This window comes from Alexandromys fortis, unplaced genomic scaffold, assembly GCF_014885135.2.
Source record: "Alexandromys fortis isolate MF-2015 unplaced genomic scaffold, M_Fortis_MF-2015_v1.1 scaffold_8_1_9099942, whole genome shotgun sequence".
NCBI classification, from domain to species: domain Eukaryota; kingdom Metazoa; phylum Chordata; class Mammalia; order Rodentia; family Cricetidae; genus Alexandromys; species Alexandromys fortis.
The window spans coordinates 1,656,383-1,678,861 of NW_026067898.1; the positions used below are offsets into that span (position 1 = coordinate 1,656,383).

Genomic DNA, 22,479 nt, shown 5'->3' on the forward strand with positions numbered 1-22,479 from the left:
TCTATCTATCTATCTATCTATCTATCTATCTATCTTCTTCTTCTTCTTCTTCTTCTTCTTCTTCTTCATCATCATCATCATCATCATCATCATCATCATCATTATTATTATTATTATCTATCATCTACCAATCTCCCTATCTACAATCTGTCAGTCTATCTCATCTATATTTATACTATATTCATCAGGTATCTATTATCTGTCTCTACTTCTTAAACTAGAATCTCTGCCTTAACTCTTGCCTTAGATTGGGGTTTTATGGTGGGTCTCACAAACTGAAAATTACTAGAATTTCCCCCATGATAATTATTATACCATGTGATACAAAAGAAGAATCTAGTTGTATTCTGCTCCTCAATACATTTTTTGTGTGAACTGGAGCATTATGGGTACTTTTCTTATTTGGAGAGGAAGACAGTCTCACAATGCTTTATTATTTTCATAAACTGTTCAGATGTTAGTGGTTTATATTAGAGTTCAGGTTCTTCTATATAATCTTCTAAAGCAGTAGTGAAGTCTACTGTGAAAGTTTCATATTTAAGGTAGATATTTGTGCTAAAAGTAACAATTAACAGACTTTGCAGAGGTGAGGACTCCTAGGTATCATGAAAACCGAGATTGTGATTAACAACTATGTTTCGTGTATGCCATCATCATTAATGTTTGGTAATCAGTAACTGGGCATAAGAGATTGTATCTAATTATAGATGCAGCTATACCTTTGGCAGATTCTCCAAGGCTTAAAAGCAGCTGGTTATGAGCAGGACATACAGTCTGCCAAATCGAGGCAGTTAGTGAAAAATGTTTCAACTAGGTTTCAAATGATAATGGTCAAGGCAATTCACACATTTTCTATAACCTTTACATATGAAAAGAAATCTCATTCAAGAATGTATATCCAGAAAACAGACTGTAGAATCAGCAAAATAAATTAGAATTGCTATACTCTGTATAAAACACTCTCAAAGTTTAATAAAGACTTCTATTTTTTCTTGTAACAAAAATTTAACTAGACTATGGGCAATTGGTCCTGACATCTTTTAAAAGCTTTACTGACCTTGAATATCAAGGTAGCTTAAATTCATACTGGTTTCTTTCACACTGTGTATTACTTGTTGTGGTGGCTCAGTGTTGGCCTTAGCATCTTAATTGATCCCATTTTCTTGACAAATGGTGGATTCGAGGCCAAGTTAGTTAGTTCATGGCTTTCCCATTGGTCTTGGTAGAATTGGACAGAGGTTAATTAAGTGACTTCCAGCTCTTTCATTTAATAATTCTAGGAAGCAGTATTTACATTACCTTGGAGAGGCCTTGTTTGCTATCAGAAGCACCCTGCACTAATGAGGGCAGCTAACGTAAGGAGGGACGGAAACAGACAAGAGTGGCGATGCAGGGGTTATAGAGGGAGTTGGAGCCCAGCAGAAATGGTGCCTGAATTTCCTTACTCCATACCCCATGGACTGAGTTACAACATTCCCTTAATTAACTTCACAGGGGTTAATTAATGATCTTGCTGATACTTGTGAGTGGAAACATTCTGATAGACAGTCAATGTATACATGGCCCCAAAAGGAGATAAACAGAGTGCCTGTTGATTAAGGGGAAAAATGGAGAAAAAGCTTCAGCAATTTAAAACACCGTATCAACAAAATCTTGAGAAAAGAATCAGAATGGTATATGACAAGTGCGGAAGCATTTGAATCTTAGGAAAGGGTGATGGTGATATTGGAACACTAATAAAAACAGTGATTTTGAGGCTTTCTGTACCCTGAATTTCATTGAGCTCTCTTAGACTTCTTTAAGATATGGTAGAGTAGCACTGTTCTAATGTTGCTTGATACTTTGATGAGTAATGTGAGGAAGGAAAGCAGTTTAGTAACTTGGGACACCTCTGGTTACAGAGCTGACATTCACCTTGTAATTTAATGAAGATCTGAAAGTTTTGATGAAAAGAATTTTTTTTTTCAGAATAGTTTCTGTCAAAATAGATTCAAGAAGTAGGGAAATGCATGGACAGACTAAAGATGTTCAATCACAAATATCTCAAATGAGATCATTTCAGATTATGCCCAACTTTAGATTTATATGCAGTATTTGTCAGCCTAAAAAGACAAACTTTTTGTCCTCTGGCTGGGTATCGATACAATCTTACAATCATTTCATGTAAAAATAACTTTCCTGTTTTAAGAGCCTCTGAATATGTTTCTGAAGTGCAGCCTGCTTTGATGTTGAAGGATGACCCCAGTACAGAATCTCAATCAGTTAATCATAAAGGCACAACACTTGAAGACATCACAGAAAAGAACGTAGCTATAAAGGGACAGTGTTCGCTCCTGCCAAGCAATTCCACAGCTCCCCACAGACCCAAGAGCAATACTCTCATCCTGAATTCCAGTGGGTAGTGTAATTCCAATAGAGATAGATTGGGTAAAAGGAAAACCCACGCATTCTATGAAAGTCATTATACCCTGTGTGAATTCTTCAGAAACACGAAGGGAAAAGCGATTTCTTTATGCCAAAAGAGAACATTTAAATTTAATTTCTTTCCTTAGATATACTGCTTTTCAAATGACTGACATTTATGAAAGTGCCATCACTTTAATTTTGTATTTATTAACAAAAGAATTTCTTAAGGAAAATAGGTAGGCTATTTCTTAGGTGTATATAACTCAAAGTAATCCTTGCACAATGAGGGATCACAATCAGTTGCTCTTCCAAGATTGTGGAGTGTACCCATTTTGTCCTTATCTTTTTATCTGTGTTATAAGAATCACAGTCAAAAGCCTGAGGTAGGCAAGATATATCACCTCATTTGATTCTCCACATTTGTAAACCTGTCGCTAGATAAAGGGGATTTAATTGGACTGATATAATTTCTTGCTCACCAAGAGCTGTCAGTTACTAACCTGTGTCCTGTACTTTCCAGGGCTTTGAAAATTGCCAGCTGGGGGATTGTTCCAATACCAGGAAATCTACTGATGTTAAAGCAAATGGATCTCTGACTTTAAAACCATGCTTTATTCGGCTTCATTCTTTATCTTTTAAATTTTATTTTTAAAATTTATTCTTCTCTCATATATTATATCTTGCCTGCACCTTCTTCTTGCTCCACTCCTTCCAGTAGCCCCCTTCCCCAGATTCGCTCCTCCTCCATTTTCTTTCAGAAAAGAGTAAGCCTCCCAGAAATATCGACTGGACATGACATAACAAGTTACAATAAGACAAGGCATAGATCCTTATATCAAGGCTGGACAAAGCAACCCAGTTGGAGGGAAAGAGTCCCAGGAGCAGGTAAAAAAGTCAAAGATACTCTCCACTCCCATGGTTAGGAGATCCACAGAAACACCAAGGTACCCAACCATAACACGTATGACCTAACTCAGAACCATACAGGCTCTATGATTGCTGCTTTATCTCTGAAAACCCCTATAAGCCCTGCTTAGTTGATTCTGTGGGCTGTGTTCTTGTGATGTCCTCCACTCTTCTGATTGCTATAATTTTCCCCCCTCTTCTGTGGAGTTCTGGAGCTCTGTCTAATGTTTGGTCGTCAGTTTCTGCCTCTGCTATTTGCTGCCAGAGGAAGTTTTTCGGATGACAACTGGACAAGGCATTGATCTATGAGTATAGCTGATATCATTAGGAATCATTTATTACTATTATTTATTATTTTGCCAGTTATGTTTTGGTTCTATCCTAGGTCTCTGGGTTAATCCAGAGATAACCAAGATGGTTCCTGGTCATCCAGACAGTGTTAGGCATGGGCTACTTATCACGGAGTGGGCTTCAAGTTGGACCAGGCATTGGTTGGCCACTCCCACAAATCCTTACCTTAACACCTTTTGCAGGAAGAGCAATAAATTTTAGGTTGAATGTTTTGTATTTGGATTGATGTCCCAGTCCCACTACTGATTACAGAAGATGGCCTGTTCAGACACCATATCCCCTAGTACTAGGAGGCTTTGCTAGGGTCACCCTGGCAGATTCTAGGGGGTTTCCGCTGTGTTAGGTTTCTACATCCAAATGACCCCCAATTCCAGTCATCTCTCCCAGTACTCTCTTCCTCCACTCTTCCCTCCCCGACATGATCCCCACCTGCTCCCCAGTTGACCCACAGCATCTGTTCTATTTCCCCTTCCCAGAGAGATCCATGCATCCTCCTCCCCACTCCCACTGTGAGCCCTCTTTCTTACTTAGCGTCTCTGGATCGGTGGATTGTAGCATGATTATCCGTTCTTCAGTCGAGGGCTATCTAGGTTGTTTCCAGTTTCTAGTATTATGAATAAAGCTGCTCATCTCAAGTCTTGTGAGTCTGCCGCACTTCTGACTGGTTACCTTCCAATCCCTTCAACCTCTTAGAGAAGAAGAGGTGTACGCAATTTCCAATTATATGGCTATCATGCCTCAAAACACATGCAGATACTTGACCATGTCTTAGTAAGACCCTCTAGATAAGTCACACATCACCAATAGTTTACCTTTTCAACATACTTGTCTTGGGAAGTAATATTAGACTATGTTCATTTTTTTTTCCTTTTTTGGTTTTTTGAGACAGGGTTTCTCTTTGGTGCCTGTTCCGGAACTAGCTCTTGTAGACCAGGCTGGCCTTGAACTCCCAGAGATCCCCCTGCCTCTGCTGGGATTAAAGGCATGTGCCACCATCACCCAGCGACTATGTTCATTTGGGAGATGTAGTGTTTCTAGTGTATTGTATTGTAGATACATAGCACAAATTTCAGATATTTTGATAGGTGTGATTGTTTTGGGGCAGAGATTATTGAAGAGAACTTGAAATCTTTCTGAAAACTTAGTCTATATAAAAAAAGGGTCACTGAGCAATCTTTGTCTACTTTCTTTACTCAAAGGAATACGCAGAAATAAATATAAATAACTAAAAACAACAACAGCTCTAAATGCTGAGGGATCCAGCTTTCTAATCTTCATTACTGATTTCAATTCTTTAAATCTGTTTCCTTAGATGAAGGGTTTTCTCACCTTGTTACTCTTACTTCTTATTATTGCCTTTCTTATGTACCCACTTTTCTTATTTTCCTTTTTTGTTACACAAATTATTAATATTTTGTCATTTCTCATTACACCTTGAATGACTTTTCTGATTGTACTATGATTTTCAGTTATCATCATCTATGGTAGCTTAAAAGAAAATGGTCTCCAGAGGGAGTGGCGCTATTAGGAGGTATGGTTTTGTTGGAGGAAGTGTGTCACTGTGGAGGAGGGCTTTGAGGTGGTTTGAAGGAAAATGGTCCTCAAAGTTAGAGGCACTTTAGGAGGTGTGACCTTGTTAAAGTAGGTATGGTCTTCTTGGAGGAAGTGTGTCACTGTGGAGGTGGACTTTGAAAAATCATACACTCTCAAGGCACGCCCAGCAAGGCAGACCACTTCCTGTTGCCTCTGAGTCAAGATGTAAGGACTCTCAGCTCCAGCACCATGTCTGCCTGAATGTCCTCATGTTTCACCATGATTATAGTGGATTGAATCTCTGAAAATGCAAGTGACCCCAATAAATATTTTTCCTTTATAAGAGTGACTGTGATCATGGTGTCTCTTTACAACCAAGACACCATAATTTCACAGATTTTATATTTATGAGACATTACACAGTTTATGGCATGTCTATGATTATCTTGACAGTTGAACAATAATGGCAGAATAATTCTTAAATTAAATCACTATGAAAAAAATATATATTCATGGATTTATCTCGTTATTGCTAATTTACCAGAGTAAAGAGTAAACCCAGGACGTGCAGGGAAAGTTAACACAGGTACATCTTGAGTCAGCCTAGTCCCTTATAAGGAGCAGAAGGAGATGATTACTTTTGATTACATACCCAATTTTAATGATGTCATTTCTTAAAGGTCATTTGTGATGTGGAATGCAAAACCATATTAATGACTGTATTTTACTTGGTTTCATTAAAACTACTGTTCTCTCTTACATTTTTGAATTGATCTTTTACTCATGCATGGTTCTGTAATATAATTTATTGACTTTTATCTTTGTACCTTTTGCACTTTGCCTTTTACTGGCGTGAAATTTATTTCAGTCTATGATGAGAGAAAGGGAACTACTTTTATTTGTCTTTGTATACTTAGGAAAAATTTCTAAAGCAAAGAATAGGTACTTCATTAATTTCTAGTTAGGGAATATAGCTGTGCTTTCCTATACTGAGTGTGTAGCACTCTTGCACATTTGTGTGCCCCCCCCCACATCCTTCTTTATTTAGATATATTTAGAAACATAAACATTACTGTATTACAGCTTGTTACAGTATTCACTATAGCAACTTACTTGTTACTTTGTAGTATACAAATACGAGTCCTAGGCTCAAGCAGATGACCCATGTGCCTAACAGAGGGCTGCTTTGTGTATGTTCTCATGATGCTTATCCCATGATGACTAATGATGCTTGCTCCAGAATGCATTCTTCAACGTAAGCGATGTATTATTCTGTACATATCTGTTTAGTTTTCTATATTTAATTGAATTTCATGTATATATTTTATTTCCTACATATACATATATATATATTTACTTGATTTCAATATTTTTATTGATGTTGGGCCTTATGAGGTTTGGGCATGAGGTCCAGTATAACTTCCTAAGCCTAGTGGATTTGGTGAGACCTAGTGGAACTTCCTGAGCTTAGTTTGAGTTTGGAGACCTGTCTCTGGCTACCTGACCTAGGCCCGCCTCTGCCCAGCCACTGCTAATGTGGCAGAATATTATTGGCCCTTGCTCCTTCCTCTGCCTCAACCCATCCTAGGCTTTCCATCCCCCATTTCAGCCTATATAAGGTCCTGCCTGATGCAATTAAACAAGATCCTGCTTCGAGGGACTCCTGATTCTGTGGGTGTGTTTCTCCCCAGTGGCCACGGGGGAGGACTGGGTTATTCGACACTCACCATTTTGCTTCACCCCAGGGAGAATCTGGTGGGTCTGCTCTATTCACAAAGCCAGTATACGGAATCTGCCCATCAGATGAATGAATAATGAAAATGTGGCAATAAATCTTTTAAAGCAAATAAAATTTGCAACTAATTAAATTGATCTATAAAAAATTTTATTGAGAATGGTAATACAGGCACAGAAAAAAATAAAAAAATATCCACCACATTTTTTTTAATATGTGGATCCTAGCTTTGATTCTTTAGATGAGTGTATTTAGTTTGGAGTATCTGTAGAAGTCAAGAAATTAGAAAGGCTGGGATGCTTTAAGGGAGGGAGTGGTAAAACATGTGATATGAAAGTAGAGAATACTTGGGTAAAAAGATTTAAGGAGAGATGGGTTAGAAAGAGGAAGAAAATGGGGGAATCGGAGGATTACACACACACACACACAAAGTTGTATGAAAATACTGCATGGAGACTTCATACTTCACACAGTTAAACAAAAGATTAGCAGGGTAATATCCTACAGGGCATCTAACTCTTCTCCTGACAGTCATGGCCTAAAATAGTGGTACCAGTGCCAGGCAGGAGATGCCTCCTCATGAACTGATGGTCAAGGAAGTCCTGGGAGTTCCCATATTACATAGGATCTTACTATTTTTCTTGTTGTTCACCAGAAGTAGACAATAATCGCTACCACTGAAGGCATCACACACCCTGATTATAAGATATAAAGAAATCAAGCTTGAATTACCCTGGAATTTTCCTTCCTGCTGGTTAGTTTTCATAGTTCCAGAAGGCTGCTGAGGACAAGAAGAAATAAATATGCTTTACCAGATGGTAATTTATCAACTACACTGTTGACCTACAGGGCCAAATGTGCTAACTAGTGCCATACTGACACCATTGTCAATGGGGATAACCAGCTACTCTCTCACTGTATTAGAACCTGCTCCATTGATGAATATTTATGCATGGTATGTAAACTCTGTCAAAAATCCACAGCTTAAGAGGTCATAGGTCCTATGGGAAACTCATAAGTGTTGTGTAGTTAAATAGAAATGGTCCCAAACTGCCTTATATTTGCTGATAATCACAGACAAATGCTACTTTTATACTTAATCAGAGATGCTTCTCTTTGTTATTAGCACTACTGAATGCAGGGACTGATGGCTGCTGACGGTGTAGACATATAAGTAATGACTGAGTGCTGAGTACTAACTAAGCTATTTATATCACCACTCTAAGGCCTCGGGAACACTGGAGAAGAAAAATAGAAAAACAAACAAGCAAACAAACAACAACAAAATAAGAGAGAAGAACCAGGAGATAGAGGAAGAACTGGGAAATGCTATAGTCTAAGGAGCAACATAGCTATCATAATCATGGGGCCTGTACAAGACTGGGCCTCTCATCCATCAAATATAGAATGTGAGAAAGAGCTTGTCGGGATGGTACTGACAGGTGAGGGTGGAGGGAGAGATGAGAAACTCGGGGATGGAAGTAACTAGAAAGAATTACACACACGTAGGACCGTTGAAGAAGAAATTAAAAATTTACAGGTACACATATGTATGAAGTGAGTTTGAAATTATTTATAATTAATCACATTTGATCAAATACATGTTTACATTGTAGAATTAAGTTTTTTTTCTCAAGAAAATTTTGTTAGACCCAATGAATTTATATACCCATATAATGCATACCATTTTATCTACATTTTCAGAATTATATATTATATATAATTAAGTATATTTTATAAGAGAAAATTGAAGATATCTAATCTATAGTTAAAAATTACATCATGTTTCCTTAGATTTAACTTACACATGGGAACAAAGAATAGGTCATGATTCTGTTTCACAAAGGTATTTTTACCAAAAAAAATGTGTGATTTTAATAAATCTGATATGCTGGCAATGACTTTTTCTTCACAACTCTAAATTATTTTCAGGTGACTGTGTGTCACTAATGGTCCTATATTCTTGGCCAGTATTTGAAGAGAGTAACTTCGTAGGCCCTTTCCAGACTACTAGCTGCTTTAAAAGACACCCAAGGCTTTATGAGAACCCACCTTCTTGTAGCTGCAAAAAAGCTGAGAGGTGATTCACTTAGTGCTTTTGTTCAAATCACAAATATTTCTACAGCACTAATTTACTCATCAATTCAACAGAGTGTCACAGAGGGCCCACCGTGTGTTGAGTAATCTATTAGGCACCAGCAACAATAAATACCAAGACATATAAAACTGAAGGACCCTTTCCTTAAAACAGTAGATCGCAGGCATCCCATCACAGGGATTATGTTCATACTGTGATAGGGAAACAATCCCAGTTCTACAGAGAAGATGAATACTTATTCTGATTGGAAGGCCATAAAAGGCCTGGAGAGAAAGTTGATGTTTTTAATCAGAGACATTTTATCTACTATTGGAAACCATTGGTTAATATTAAGTTAGTTCTAAATGCCTTAAATTGTTCTTACTGATCAGAGCTTTGTTGTGGGAGGGTCTAATTTTCTTCTCCATCCCAACAGCTCCCTGTCCTATACCAGACATTCTAACCAAAAGCCAATCACGCCCTTTATGTTTTATTTTCTCTTATTTATGTATTATGTAACTTTTCAGAATTTTTAAATCACAGATTGTGTTTTCTTCCCTTTCCCAACAACACTCAAATCTTTGCTCCCAGCAAACATTTACTGCTATGGTTTGTTTTACTTTCATGTGTTTCGGATTGACCTTCTAATAAATACATTTTATGTGTTTCTCCCCCCAGAGCCACAGTTTTAAAATACTTCAAGTACTGTGGGCAGCGAAGAGTGGTGCACTTTAGGTGGGATGTAAACAAAAATAAAATGGCTATAAAGTAACAACCGGTGTGGGGGTGTGGGAGGAACGGAGAATGGGTCCTTCTCTTGAGAAATATGCCCAGGAGGAGCCAAGACTGAGAAGACATACAGAGGAGCACTGCCGTGTAACCAAACATTACTAGACATGTCCTTCCAGGTGCTATCACATCATCACTGACTTAAAGAGTAAATCAGAGCAAAGGCAACAGAGAGATAAAGATACCCATTTCATGTGTCTATGTTTGTATATGTGCACATGCGGGTGAGGGCTCATGTTTGTGCGTGCAAATGTGAAGACCAGAAGTTGACATCGGGAGTCTTTCTTAGTCACTCTACACCTCATTTTTGGAGGCAGGATTTCCCACTCACTAAGCCTTGAGTAGGCTAGAGTTCCTGGTGAGCAAGCTCTAGGGATCCGCTGACCACATCCCATGAATGGAGGTCATAGGCACGTAGTATCTATACTTTTTTGTGTGGATATTGAGAACTGACCTCAGATCCTCACTCTTATGTGGTAAGCACTTTACCATCTCCCACGGAACCATTTCCCTAGACCTGAAGACTATTATTTATTTAATGTCAGAAATCCATGTGCTTAGTTAGTTTATTATGTGTTGAAGTTTGTATCTCAGTTGCAATATTAGTCCTGGACATGCACAGGTATATGATACAAATCTTTGCTTTTTCTATGTCTTACAAGATGTATGATACTGGAAAGATAACTAAAAGTCTGTTAACTTTACTCCTTCACTTATGAGAATTTTTTCATGTTTACTTTGGGGAAGTATATAAAACTCAGGCCATTTGCAGTTCTTGTTCATTCAGGTCAATACATTTTTTTAAAAACTATTTTATTTTGGATTATGTGTGTATAATTTCACTTGTATATGTGTGTAGTCAGAGGCGGCTCCTATATTCCTGGCTGCCCAGACTCAAAATAATCACACAGAAACTGTATTAATTAAATCACTGCTTGGCCTATTAGCTTTAACTTCTGACTGGCTAGCTCTTACATCTTAAATTAACTTATTTCTATTAATTTGTATATTGCCACGTGGCTGTGGCTTACTGTCAAGGTTCGAGCACATCTGTCGCCTGTGGGCGGCTACATGGCATCTCCTTGACTCTGCCTACTCTCTCTATATATCTCTTTCAGCCTGGCTTTGCTCTGTTAAGCTATTGTCTAAAAGCAGCTTCTTTATTAACCAATGGCAATAAAACATATTCACAGCATACATCACCTCCCACATCACCTCCCCTTTTCTGTCTTAATAAAACCCTTTTTATTTAATCAGAAAAGGGGAAATAAATGGTGTGGGAAGTCCTTCTGTATATGTGTTTATTGGTTAATAAAGAGAGTGCTTTCGGCCAATGGCTTAACAGAATATAGAGAGGCTGGAAATATATATGTATATGTGTATATATATGTATGTATGTATATATATATATATATATATATATATATATATAGAGAGAGAGAGAGAGAGAGAGAGAGAGAGAGTAGGTGGAGTCAGGGAGGAGCCATGGAGCCACTGCCAGGGACAGATGCCTTCTTTGGAGCCCACTGAAATTTTGCTGGTAAGCCACGATCTCGTGGTGGTGCAGAGACTAATGGAGATTAGTTAGTTTACTATATAAGAGTTAGCTAGCAATATACTTAAGTTATTGGCCAAACAGAATTGCAATTGATGCAGATTTCTGTGTGATTATTTCGGGTGTCTGTGTGGCTGGGAAATGAACAAATAGCCTGGATTCTCTTTTAGTTTTGATTTTTTTACTACTAAACAATATCAATGTCAAAAATTCTTCAAGCATAAAAGAAGATTTAAAATATGTCTGCATTTGTCATATATAATCTACTTGATAGCATCATTTTATTTTTATTCTTTTTTTTTAAATAAGTATCTTTTAGTTATACCAGTTCCTTGTCTTGAAGCAGGTGAGCCAGAGGAAATCCAAGGACAAACTCTGAGACCCAGCCTTTGCTTAGGCAGTGTCAGAGTCTGACCATAGCAAGTTCCCAAGCTGCCTGGAGCAAGGGAGAATGTTGCTTGAGGGTAAAAGAGACAAGGAATAGTCTCAGGTCAGTGATTAGCTATTCAGTTGTGGGTAAATCAACCTCATTGAATTTGATTCCTTGCTTTGTAGATTAATTTGCTTCTAGCAAGGCTCAATGATTCTGACAGATCTTTCAGGTTCCCAGCTTTTCCAGATCCATGGTGTGCGGTGCCCTTTGCAGGTGAGTGGGTCTTAGTGACTAATGGTGGGTAGTGGATTTCAAAAAATGTCAATCTACATCACTGATGAGAGTGAACACACTCCAGTTTAAATTGAAATATTGAGATTGCAAGCAATAGCAGATTGTCTAGACTTTCTCTGACTGGCAACAATGTCAAAATTCCATTACCTTAGATTGAAATATAACAAACCGTTAGAATTTGGGCCTATGTGGAAAGTGTAAACAATTCAAACAAATGTTACTTATTTCAGAGTTCTTGTCATGATCAGTCAATTGTGGATAAAACCGAGAAGCGCATTTAAATACCTTCAAAAGGACTTTTGAATACTTTTAAAAGGGGTACAATGCAAGTATCAAAATAGCCAACCTGGTCTACAAGAACTAGTTCCAGGACAGGCTCCAAAGCTACAGAGAAACCCTCCTTTGAAAAAACAGAAAAACAACAAAAAAACCAAACAAAAACCAAAATATTAAATAAATAAAATCGCAAAACTAGTGATCTTGAACTAATTACAATGTTTTTATTTTAAAGCTCCTTTGAAACATCTTTTACAAATTGGTACACAAACATGTGGTTTAAATCAATTGCTGGTTTGAAGGTCCATAGCAATTAAATGTGGCTATTTGCTGGCTTGAAAATTCAAGTTCTAGACTGATTCAAGACAAAAATGGCTTGTTTGGATGGAGAGACAGCTTGTTTGCATGGGTAGACAGCTTGTTTGGATAGATGGATGACAGCCCAGTGGTTAAGAGTGCTTACTGCCTTTTCAGAAGACTTGAGTTCAGTTCCACCTGTGGGGTGGCTGATAACCACCTGTAACTCCAGTTTCAAAGGCTCCAGTTTCCTCTTCTGCCACTCCTCCCTACATGTACCAGGTGTCATCACACACACACACACGCACATGCACACACACACACTCATGCACACACACATGTGCACACATACACTCAACAGACACTAATGCACACACACACATGCACACACACACACTCATGCACACACACGTGCACACATACACTCAACAGACACTAATGCGATACAAATTAATCTTTATAATGGGCATGAACCAGTGTTTACCACTGAGTTGACAAATTAGAGATTAGGGAAAGAAAGTCACGCAGTGCATACAACTTTTAATATTTCTTCAGTGCTTGTGTAGTGTTAGTGTTTATTATACTGAAGCAGAAGCCCTGGCCTACAGTATTCGGGAGTTGTCTAAGACTGTCTGGTGGTTAGAACTGTGGCCCTAGATGACAGAAACTCAGCTGGAGTGTGTACAAAGAATCCAGACAGACCAGCTAAGTAATAAGCCCGAGATTAAGAAATTGGTATGGAAGTGAGTTTTGGGGAAATGTTTTTAATGTCCACCCTGTGTGTACGCTCACACACATGTAGAGGACTACTTTTGGAGTTGGTTCTGATCAAACCCAGTCATTACCTTTACTCACTGAGACATCTCTCTGGGCCTTCTTGTGTTTTTTACTTTTAACAAAAAGCAAGTCCTTTAAAGAAATATTTCATAAATGAAAGCCTATGGTGGTTAGACTTATGTACTAATAGAAACTATGTACTTCCGAATGAGGACAACAAAAACCATTTTTTTTTTCTGAAATAAAAAAGACTAATTTTTGTTATGACAAGATTTTCACTAGTCCAAACTCTGAAGTGTGGTTCATCATCAGACAGCTTGAGTCATACCTGACAGAAAATCTGAGCTCCTGGGATGACTGAACAGCAGATGGGATGATATACAGACAAATATAAAGAAAAATGGACTCAACAAAGTAACGTAACAATATCTGAGATCCAAGCGTGGAAAAACTACAGTGTACTATATAGTAAGGCTACTAAAACTGAATTTAAAAGTCACGACTCAACAGAAAAATGTGTGGAAGACTTGAAAGTTGCTGCATAGAAAAGGAAAATCAAATAGAAAATACATGAAGAGGTACTACACCTTGGCCATAATCAGGGTTTCGATAAAGAAGTCACCGCTGTTCTAAATATGGTCTGATTTCATCCTTAGTTCTTGGAAGATAACTTCTGATCCCCGGGATGTCACGCCAGAGAGTTGTGCCTACCTGTGGGGTCTTGCTTACATTGGGTGCTATCTGAAGAGGTGCTCACAGCTACTTTGACTAGCCAGAGTGTGCTGATAGTGAGGACTGTGGGCCCCAGTATGAGTGGGATTCAGGATGAGGGCATGTGGTCATGAGGCTCAGTTAGTGCAGAACTGGAATGTTAGCCATGCAGAGTCAAATATCCCAATGCGGTGGTGCTCTGATAACTTGTCTTGACACCAAGGTGCAGAGGTGCTTCCGTAACTAACAGCAATATTCCATGTGGAAACCAATGTTCAAGGAACATTGTTGTCCTAACTCTGAAAGGAGAAGATAGCAGGGTTGTGGGTTTGGTGCCTTCTTGTGAATTCTCAACAGCTCATTTCTTCACTCCTCTGATTAATCTTCATGCTTGTACAAAGCCACACTGATGAGGCTGTGAGCCTTCAGTGTGGTCTATGAGTCCGAAAATTTGTTGAAACAGAAATCAAAGGTTACTTTGAGAAGCCCTCAAACTTACTGTCAGAGTTGGGGGCAGTCTCCTGTGCTCATGGATTCTGTTTCCACTCCTTTTACCAGGCTTGCTCTCCCAGGTAAGCAGCAAGCCCTTCCCCTGCTGTCTCTCAAGTCCCCGTGAAGCCTCCCTAAACCCACAAGCTTCAGTTTCCAGATACAACACGTCACTGCTTTGGAGAGTGCTAGACAGAGACCCTTGGATCTGCTTTCTGAGGCCTTGCCTAGTCTGACCTCCCCCTTCTTTTCCCTCTAGTTATCAGTCTCCCACTGATTACATTGTGAGTCTCTGAACAGCCATCCATGATCGTTTGTCAGACTGGGTCTTCTGCACTGTCCTAGGCAGCGTCGCTTTTGCTGGGAGGCTCCTGAAGATGATTAATCTTAACCATTAGGTACTGGTTTTAGAAAGTTCATTCTCAAATGCAGACCTCTGGGCTTTTCCTTTTGGTGCACCTTGTCTCTTTCCTCATTGTATCTGATGCTCAAAAATTCTTCTTTAACAACGTAATATAAAGCACTTCTTTGTTAACATGCCTTCTCCTTGATGGCATTTATTACTGAGCAGGAAAATGTCTCTCATTATTTCTGCTATGTGTTCTTGTAAAGAATGCTTTTTTTCCTCTGTGCTAGCAGAGAAGTAACATGTACAACTTGGTTTTCTTGTGTATTTTTTTTTTCACTGCTAAAATACTTACCTGGCTACACTAATATGAAGATTTTTCAGCAATTTAAAGCCATGGTGCTTCTGAGCCTACATTTTCTCTCCCACCACTCTAAGGAAACCATGGGAACACAGCATCCAATCTTGTTTGACAGGAACCTGGTTAGCAGATCACATGTGGTGTGTTTGTTTTGTTCTATAGTTCTTTCCCCTGTGCCGTGCAATTTATCACAAGGATTTTGAGAACGGAAAATGTCACAAAGCAAATATACAAAATTAATGCTTAGTTTACTTCATTGCAAAGGGCAGGTAGTGAACAGTGAGGCAGAACATTAGCAACAAGAATCCCTGGACGCACGTGTTTCTACCTAATGAAGCTCAGATTTCAACTGCAGTGAAGTAGCCAAGGCACCGAGAACTGTCTTGTTTGATTTTTAAATCTGCTAACAGTCACAAATGATGTACTTTACATAATCTATTAAACAAGCTGAACCTGTTTTTTTTTTTTTAATTAACTAGAAAAAGCAGCATTAAAACATCAGCATTTTCAAGTGGTGATGGACAATTTGGAACAAAATCTTTCAGAGCGTCAGATTCATTTCCAGTTGATTTGTTTTTGGGGTGACACCCAGAGCAAGGGGCCCATGTTCTTTCTTACATTCTTTGCTTTGCAGACAGTATTGATAGCATTCATTTACTGTCTTCAATAACCTGGGGGGCCTCAGTGGGTATCTCTCACAGTTCATTTTTTAGAAGCATTCAATACAAGATGAGAAATAGCCAGAGATGCTTCACTTTTAATTCCTCCTTCATTTGTCTGTCTTCCGGTTCCAAGGCAGCACCTGGTATTTACGACATGAAGTCAGCTCACCTCTGACTAAGGCCATTCAAATTCCCAGACTTCCGGTTTCCTTTGACTGGAAATGTCCACCAATAAGTGCTGAAAATCATGTTCCAATTGTTGACGGGGGATCCAAAGACGTCTCTTGAACTTTCCTTCATATCGACAATCAGTGGATTATAGTAGTGCCTGATTTTTAAAATTCTACATAGAAGTTATGGAATAGTTTATTTTATTTGAGGGATAAACATGAACTTAGGGCCTTGCCCAAGCGAGTTAAGTACTTTACCATTTGGCTATATACCCCAATCAAAACAGAGTTTTTAAAATTTATTTTTTATTTTTTGTTATGTATTTTTTTGTGTGTGTGCATGTGTGTGTATGTGTGTGTGTATGTGTGTTCATATGGGTTCATACGGCATATGTATGAGAAAGCATGTGGTAGTCTAAAGTTGAATGATATCAGGAATCTTCCTGTATGGCTTTTCCACAATACTCATTAAAGCAAGGTCTCACAGTCAAACTCAGAGCTCATGGAGAGTGGGTAGCCCAGTCTCACTAGCCAGCTTGTTTTCAGGCCTTCCAAGGTTGGAATTACTGGTAGGCTGTAATGTTTACGTAACTGTCGTTCTCTTGTTTTGGTGGTGTGTGTCTTTTAACTCCTGGGTCATCTCCCTGCCTCTGTTTGTTGTTTTGTCTCTGGGCTCTGCGATGTCAAAGGCTAGCCTAGAACTAGTGACCTTGCCTTAGCCTTCTGAGTGCTAGGATTAGCTGTGGCCCCCATGCCTTACCACATTCTAACATAAGACGTGCACAGGTCCTGGAATGTGTAGAGAAGCGAGGGAAATAGAGGACAAGAGTGGGGCTAAGCTTTTCTCCCGCAGTTTCGGGTCCTGCTCTTTCCTTGGGAAGCTTTCCCCGCATCTCTCTGTCTGATGACTTCCAGCTAGGTTTTGTGTTGGCAGAAGCTCTTCTGGAAAGCAGAAGTTGAAGTGGGAGGTTTGGCTAGTCTTCCTAAGTCTTTTATTAGGCCTGTTAATGTCTCTTACACAAAGCTGAAGGTTTTTTTTTTTTTTTCCCCAAAATGGGCTCTTCTACATGGGTTTCTCATTTTCCTGGTTTTGATAAGCAGTTCTACTCTCTGCAGTACTTTCAATGAGAACAGTACCCATGGGCTCACATATTTGAAAGCTTGATTCCCTGTTGATGAAACTGTCAATTGTTAGGAGATGTGGCTTTGTCAAAGGACGTGTATAACCCAGGACCAGTTTTGAGGTTTTCAAACCTCTCACCATTCCTGGTTAGCTTTTCTCTGCCTCCTACTTGGAGATAAGAATGTAAGCTCTCAGCTATTTTTCCAGTGTCACGACTGCCCGTTGCTCCCATGCTCTCCACCATGATGGTCATAGACTTATCCTCTGGAGCCATAAGCTTCCATTAAACTCTCTGTTCTGTATGTTGCCATGTTCATGGTATCTCTTCATAGCAGTGGAAAAGTGACTATGGCATTCTCTTAATAGACCCATGTTCCTGCTGTTCTCTGGAACTTTCTATTCCCAACCCAACCTTGACACTTAGTTCCTATTGTCAGTAAATTCATCCCATGACCTCATTTTGTGTGGGATATGGATATTGCTAGGACTATGATAGAAGTGTTATACATGGCAAACATGAGTAATTTCACAAAGCAAAGTAATAGGAATTATAACAGTTCAAAGCTTAGCCAGATATGATGGTGTTGTTCTGTAATGCTAGCCCTGGGAATGAGCAGCAAGGGGACCAGGAGTTCAAGGTCATTCTTAACCATAGTTAGAGGCCAGCATGTATAAAAACAAAACAAAACAAAACAAAACCCCAAACTATACTGAAATCCACGTGTCTGTTCTTTTGTAGGATGAAAAAAATAGTCTTCTAATTTCACCCACACTTAACGCTTGATAAGACAACTATAACAAGTGAAAGTGGAAAAGGGGCGGCTGAAAAAGTGCCCCGTAACCACACACACAATTCCTTTTTCTCTGGAATGACCCTGGATTCCTCCTTACATACAGAAGTGGTCTCAGTGCCCGCCCAGCCCTGTGTACAAGATCTCGCCAGGACTTCATATCCACAGTTTTTCTTGGTCATCCCAACACTTAGATAATTTACGGTAATTTTGTTTTGCTTTGATTGGCCATGGTGGTGAGGAGAAAGGTTTCCTGAGACTGGAAAATTACAGAGAGGAGCATGTTTCCGAGATACCTGCATCCCATCTTTATGGAAAGGAGGTATTTCTCAAAGAAAGTTTGGTTCAAAATCTATGAAAGCTTAAATAGTTTCAAGATGTTTTAGAGCAGAAGTTCATGGCTAGTGAGTGGAGGTTCTGTGGAAATGAAAACAAGATCATAATCTAAAAGAACAGCGGTGGAGCAGGGATTTCCAGTTTCCTTTGTGGCTACAACTCACATGGGGATAAAGTCTCCAGAAAAAAAAAAAAATAAACCACAAGCTGCAGCTTCACTGTGTGCACACTTCTCTCTAAATTCTGTCTCCTTTGCCATAGAAAGCAGGAGTGTGCTGCAGGTCACGGTCTGGTGCCTCTTCATTTTTGTTGATCCTTCCAGCATCCTCTGGGCAGGCGTCAAGTCTGCTCACCCCACATGCTGCTTGTGTACCTGAAAATGCTTTTCCTCTTGATCAATACTTTAGCTAATGTTACATTCTGAATTTTCTTTATATCTTAAAGCTGATTTCTTTGCTTTTAAAGTATAGTATTTTTTGAAATGATATCAGACACCAGCCTTATTCCCCTTCCTTTGAAGACATTATTAAAAACGCACTCTTCATCCCTGATGCTGCCTGAAATTTTATAAGGAAGAGTCGGAGTTTGCTCTCCTTCTTGCAGTCCGTTTTCTTCTGAAGCCTCGTCTTTTGTGACTGCTGGGAAATATCCTTTATTCTATGAAAATTTATTATATCCATCTTCTTGCCATGGAATTCCTTTAAGATAAATGCTGAACTCCCTGGATTAATCCTACATGCATGTTTCTCCCATTGTCTGTCTCCGCCTTTTTGATCTATGTTCTAGGAGATTGCCTTACTTTTGCTCTTGCCATCTTAGACATTTTAAATTATAGTGTTATTCTTTCATTCTCCTCAGATTTTATAATATGATTTTAACCTCTCCTTAGGATTCTATTTTTGATTTATGAAAGCAATATTTTCTCAAATCTTTCTGAAGCATATTAATTTTACCTTATTTTTTTTTTCTGTTTCTCTGGTAGTTGGTTTTCCGTTTGGCCTTGGTCATTGTCTTGAATGCACATGTACAACTGAATAATTAATATTTTATTTTCTTTCTTTTTATCGTATTAATTCTTCTCTCATACAATACATCTCAACTACAGTCTCCTCTTCCTCCCAATCTTACCCCACTTGCCCTTTACCCTAGAGCCATACTGCTCTGTTGCTTTTTTTCAGAAAAGAGCAAGCCTTCCAATCTTGTTTAGAAGACTCTCTCTCCTCCTCTCCCCTCCAATTCTTTCCCTTCTTCCATTCTCCTCCAATATTTGTGAAGAAGTATACACACTCTTACTCACCTTCATGCACAGTGTGTTTACTAATGTCTTGTTAGTGTTGTTGGCTACACTTTCATTTAACTCTGACTTGTGTGTGTGTGATGGGAACCTTGGAATGATGGTCAGATGTGGGCTTCTACCTGTGAGGATGAGAAGAATCTTATTTTTACACTGCCAATATTTACATTGGAAGCATTAGATTTTTTGGATGATTTTCTTTCTTTCTTTCTTTCTTTCTTTCTTTCTTTCTTTCTTTCTTTCTTTCTTTTTTTTTTTTTACAAAACATTAGCCCCCTGTGCTTATCTGTCAACAGATGATAGACGGTGAAAATTCTGGGTGGTGGGAGAGCCTTCCCTGACAAGCCTTTCCTGTTCTTGCCTCTGCCCTGGGGTGGCTGAGGTGATTCCTCATTGCGAGTATTTCCAGATGAGCATGAGACATTTTATTGCCATAATCAGTTAGCATGTCTTTCTGTCTTTCTGCTGCCCTAGCTTATGAACTCTTGGTCATGACAAGGGCAATCTATTATCAATCTTTTGTCATCTGTTTTTCTTTCCCTATGCTCTTACAAAGAATAAAATTCTGGGACATTGAAAGCATTTGTTGCTGTTAATATAGATATTTCACATTGGTAATATATTATAAAATACTTGGAATAATGTTTTGCTCCTTTAATGATTTTCTTTGCACTGTTTTTTTGAGGATTTTGCATCATAGATGCAAAAACGATTGCTTCTTAGTATTTATAGCTATCTTTTCTATATATGATTTCATTTCTCAAATGCTTCATCTTTATACAGCTCATTTGGTTCAATTCATTTATCATCAGTTTGGGAAGAAAAATCACATGAAATGTTTTTCTTTTTATTTTCAGGGTGAAAGAAAATAAGACTCAATTATCTTCATACTCACAGGACTGGGACATTTGAGGACAAGGATTCCCATGGAGATACGATTTCTAACTGTAGCGGACCTCAGAGTAGAGTGACCAGATACTTTGTCAAAATGAAACTTGCTGCTCTAGTGCAGGACATGCAGTCAGGAAATACCTCTGGCTGTCAGTACACGCTCTCTAGACAACTCGTCTCCCTTGACAGAGACAGAGTACCAAAGCACAGCCACTTCTGCCTGGTAGATGATTCTTTGACAGCTATATATGCTCTGGAACTGCATGTGGATTTTTCAAGACTTTGTGGAAGGAACATATATTATTTTTAATTTCTTCTCTCAGTGTTTTTATATACTTTTATGTCTGCTGATTCTTAATAAATGACCTTTTCTGCCACATTCCATTTAAGCAGCTGCTTCTGGAGATCCTATTCAGTGCACATATTTCTCCAAATTGTAAAACCTTCATACTGAGGATTATGCACTTAGACTTCTTCCTTATGCTACCTTACTGACCTGGAAGGTTTTCATACGTCTTAGATAAAAATAACTAAGATATAGTGTTTTACATTTGTAGACATGATCACTCAGTTCCTTAATCTCTAAAGATTGTAACCATCATATGTAGATTCTAGCTATGTTTAGACCCAGCAGACTAATTCTGTTCATGGTCAAGAGAATCTGCGTATGACACACTAAACTGTGTGACACAAGGTTGCCTTTTTCTCATGGGTAGTACTGAATATATTCCTCTGTTGCTTTTCCTTCACTAGACATTACTGGACGATTGCCAGATCTGTTCTTTTTTAGTCTTCCTCTTTGAGGATTGATCCAATTGCTTTGTTCTGCAAAAATAATTGAAGCTCAAAGACCCCTAAACTAACTGATGTTTTTTTCATGAGGTTGATTCACTCTAAAATTTGTCATTCATTTATTGGAAGAATGATTTTTCTTTTAACACTTTTGACGCATGCACACACACACATCTCCTTTTACAAAATTTTATGCGTATAAAAACTCATAGAAAAAATCTGGCTGAAAGCCCATACATCTCAAAAGAACGAACACCTTGCAAAATGCCTGTAAAGATCAGCTCCCCTCCACTCTCAGTTCCCTGAGCACTGTTGGGATAGGGATTTCGCTTCTCTTTAATCCACCCTTGACCTTGTGCTAGAGTTCTTAAGACTTATCTAGAATTCAAGAGTTAAAGAAAATCTTCTTTGTGCTTTTTCTCTCTTTTGTAGTTTTGTCTCTGGGTCTTGATTTATTTTTTGGTGAATGTAAAGCAAAAATTTAATAAAACCCCACAAACACTACTCAAACACAAGCCAAGTCTCTTGAAAGAGTATTGGTGGCTAAATTCATCATTTTATACTATGATAGTTAGTATGTACAATTGAAAAAATTAAGCATTATAATATGGCTATTCAACTATGAATTTCGTTTTTGCTTTATTTATCGAAATAAAATGACTGATATATCCCTTCCAGTTTACTTGTAGTTTGTAACCAACTAACATCTAAATAATTATTTTCCATTTTTAGAATTCCCCAGTTTGTGTTTTCTTTATTGCTCCCATTTCCATTTTGAGTTCTTGAACAGTTTTAAGCATTTCTTTCACTTGTTTGACTGTTTTTATTGAATTTCTTGGGTTTCTTTGAGGGATTTATTTATTCCCCTCAATTGTTAGTGTCTTTCTGATTTTTTAAAAGATATTTATTAACTTCCTCTTTAAGGACCTTTATCTTCTTTATAAAGTTGGTTTTAAGGTTGTTTCCTTGGGCTATGGCTGTGTTGGAATATTCAGAGCTTGCTGTAGCAGGGTAATTGGGCTCTGGTGGTGACATTTGCCCTGGGTGTTGCTGACTGTGCTCTTACACTGGCATCTAGGCATCTGGGTTTGGGGTGAGTAAGTCTAGGAGGTGATTTCTGAGTTTGTCTTTGTTGGATGGATGC

General features: G+C 38.5%; 1 long non-coding RNA gene across 1 annotated transcript in view; it reads left to right on the plus strand.

The window, feature by feature from the left end:
• Positions 1 to 20,620, plus strand: part of LOC126487788 (uncharacterized) — a 175,066-nt gene extending 154,446 nt beyond the window's left edge. The window contains exon 3 of the long non-coding RNA XR_007588497.1: positions 20,510 to 20,620. This is a non-coding gene — a long non-coding RNA (uncharacterized lncRNA). The remainder of the gene's footprint in view (positions 1 to 20,509) is intronic.
• Positions 20,621 to 22,479: the final 1,859 nt, after the last annotated feature.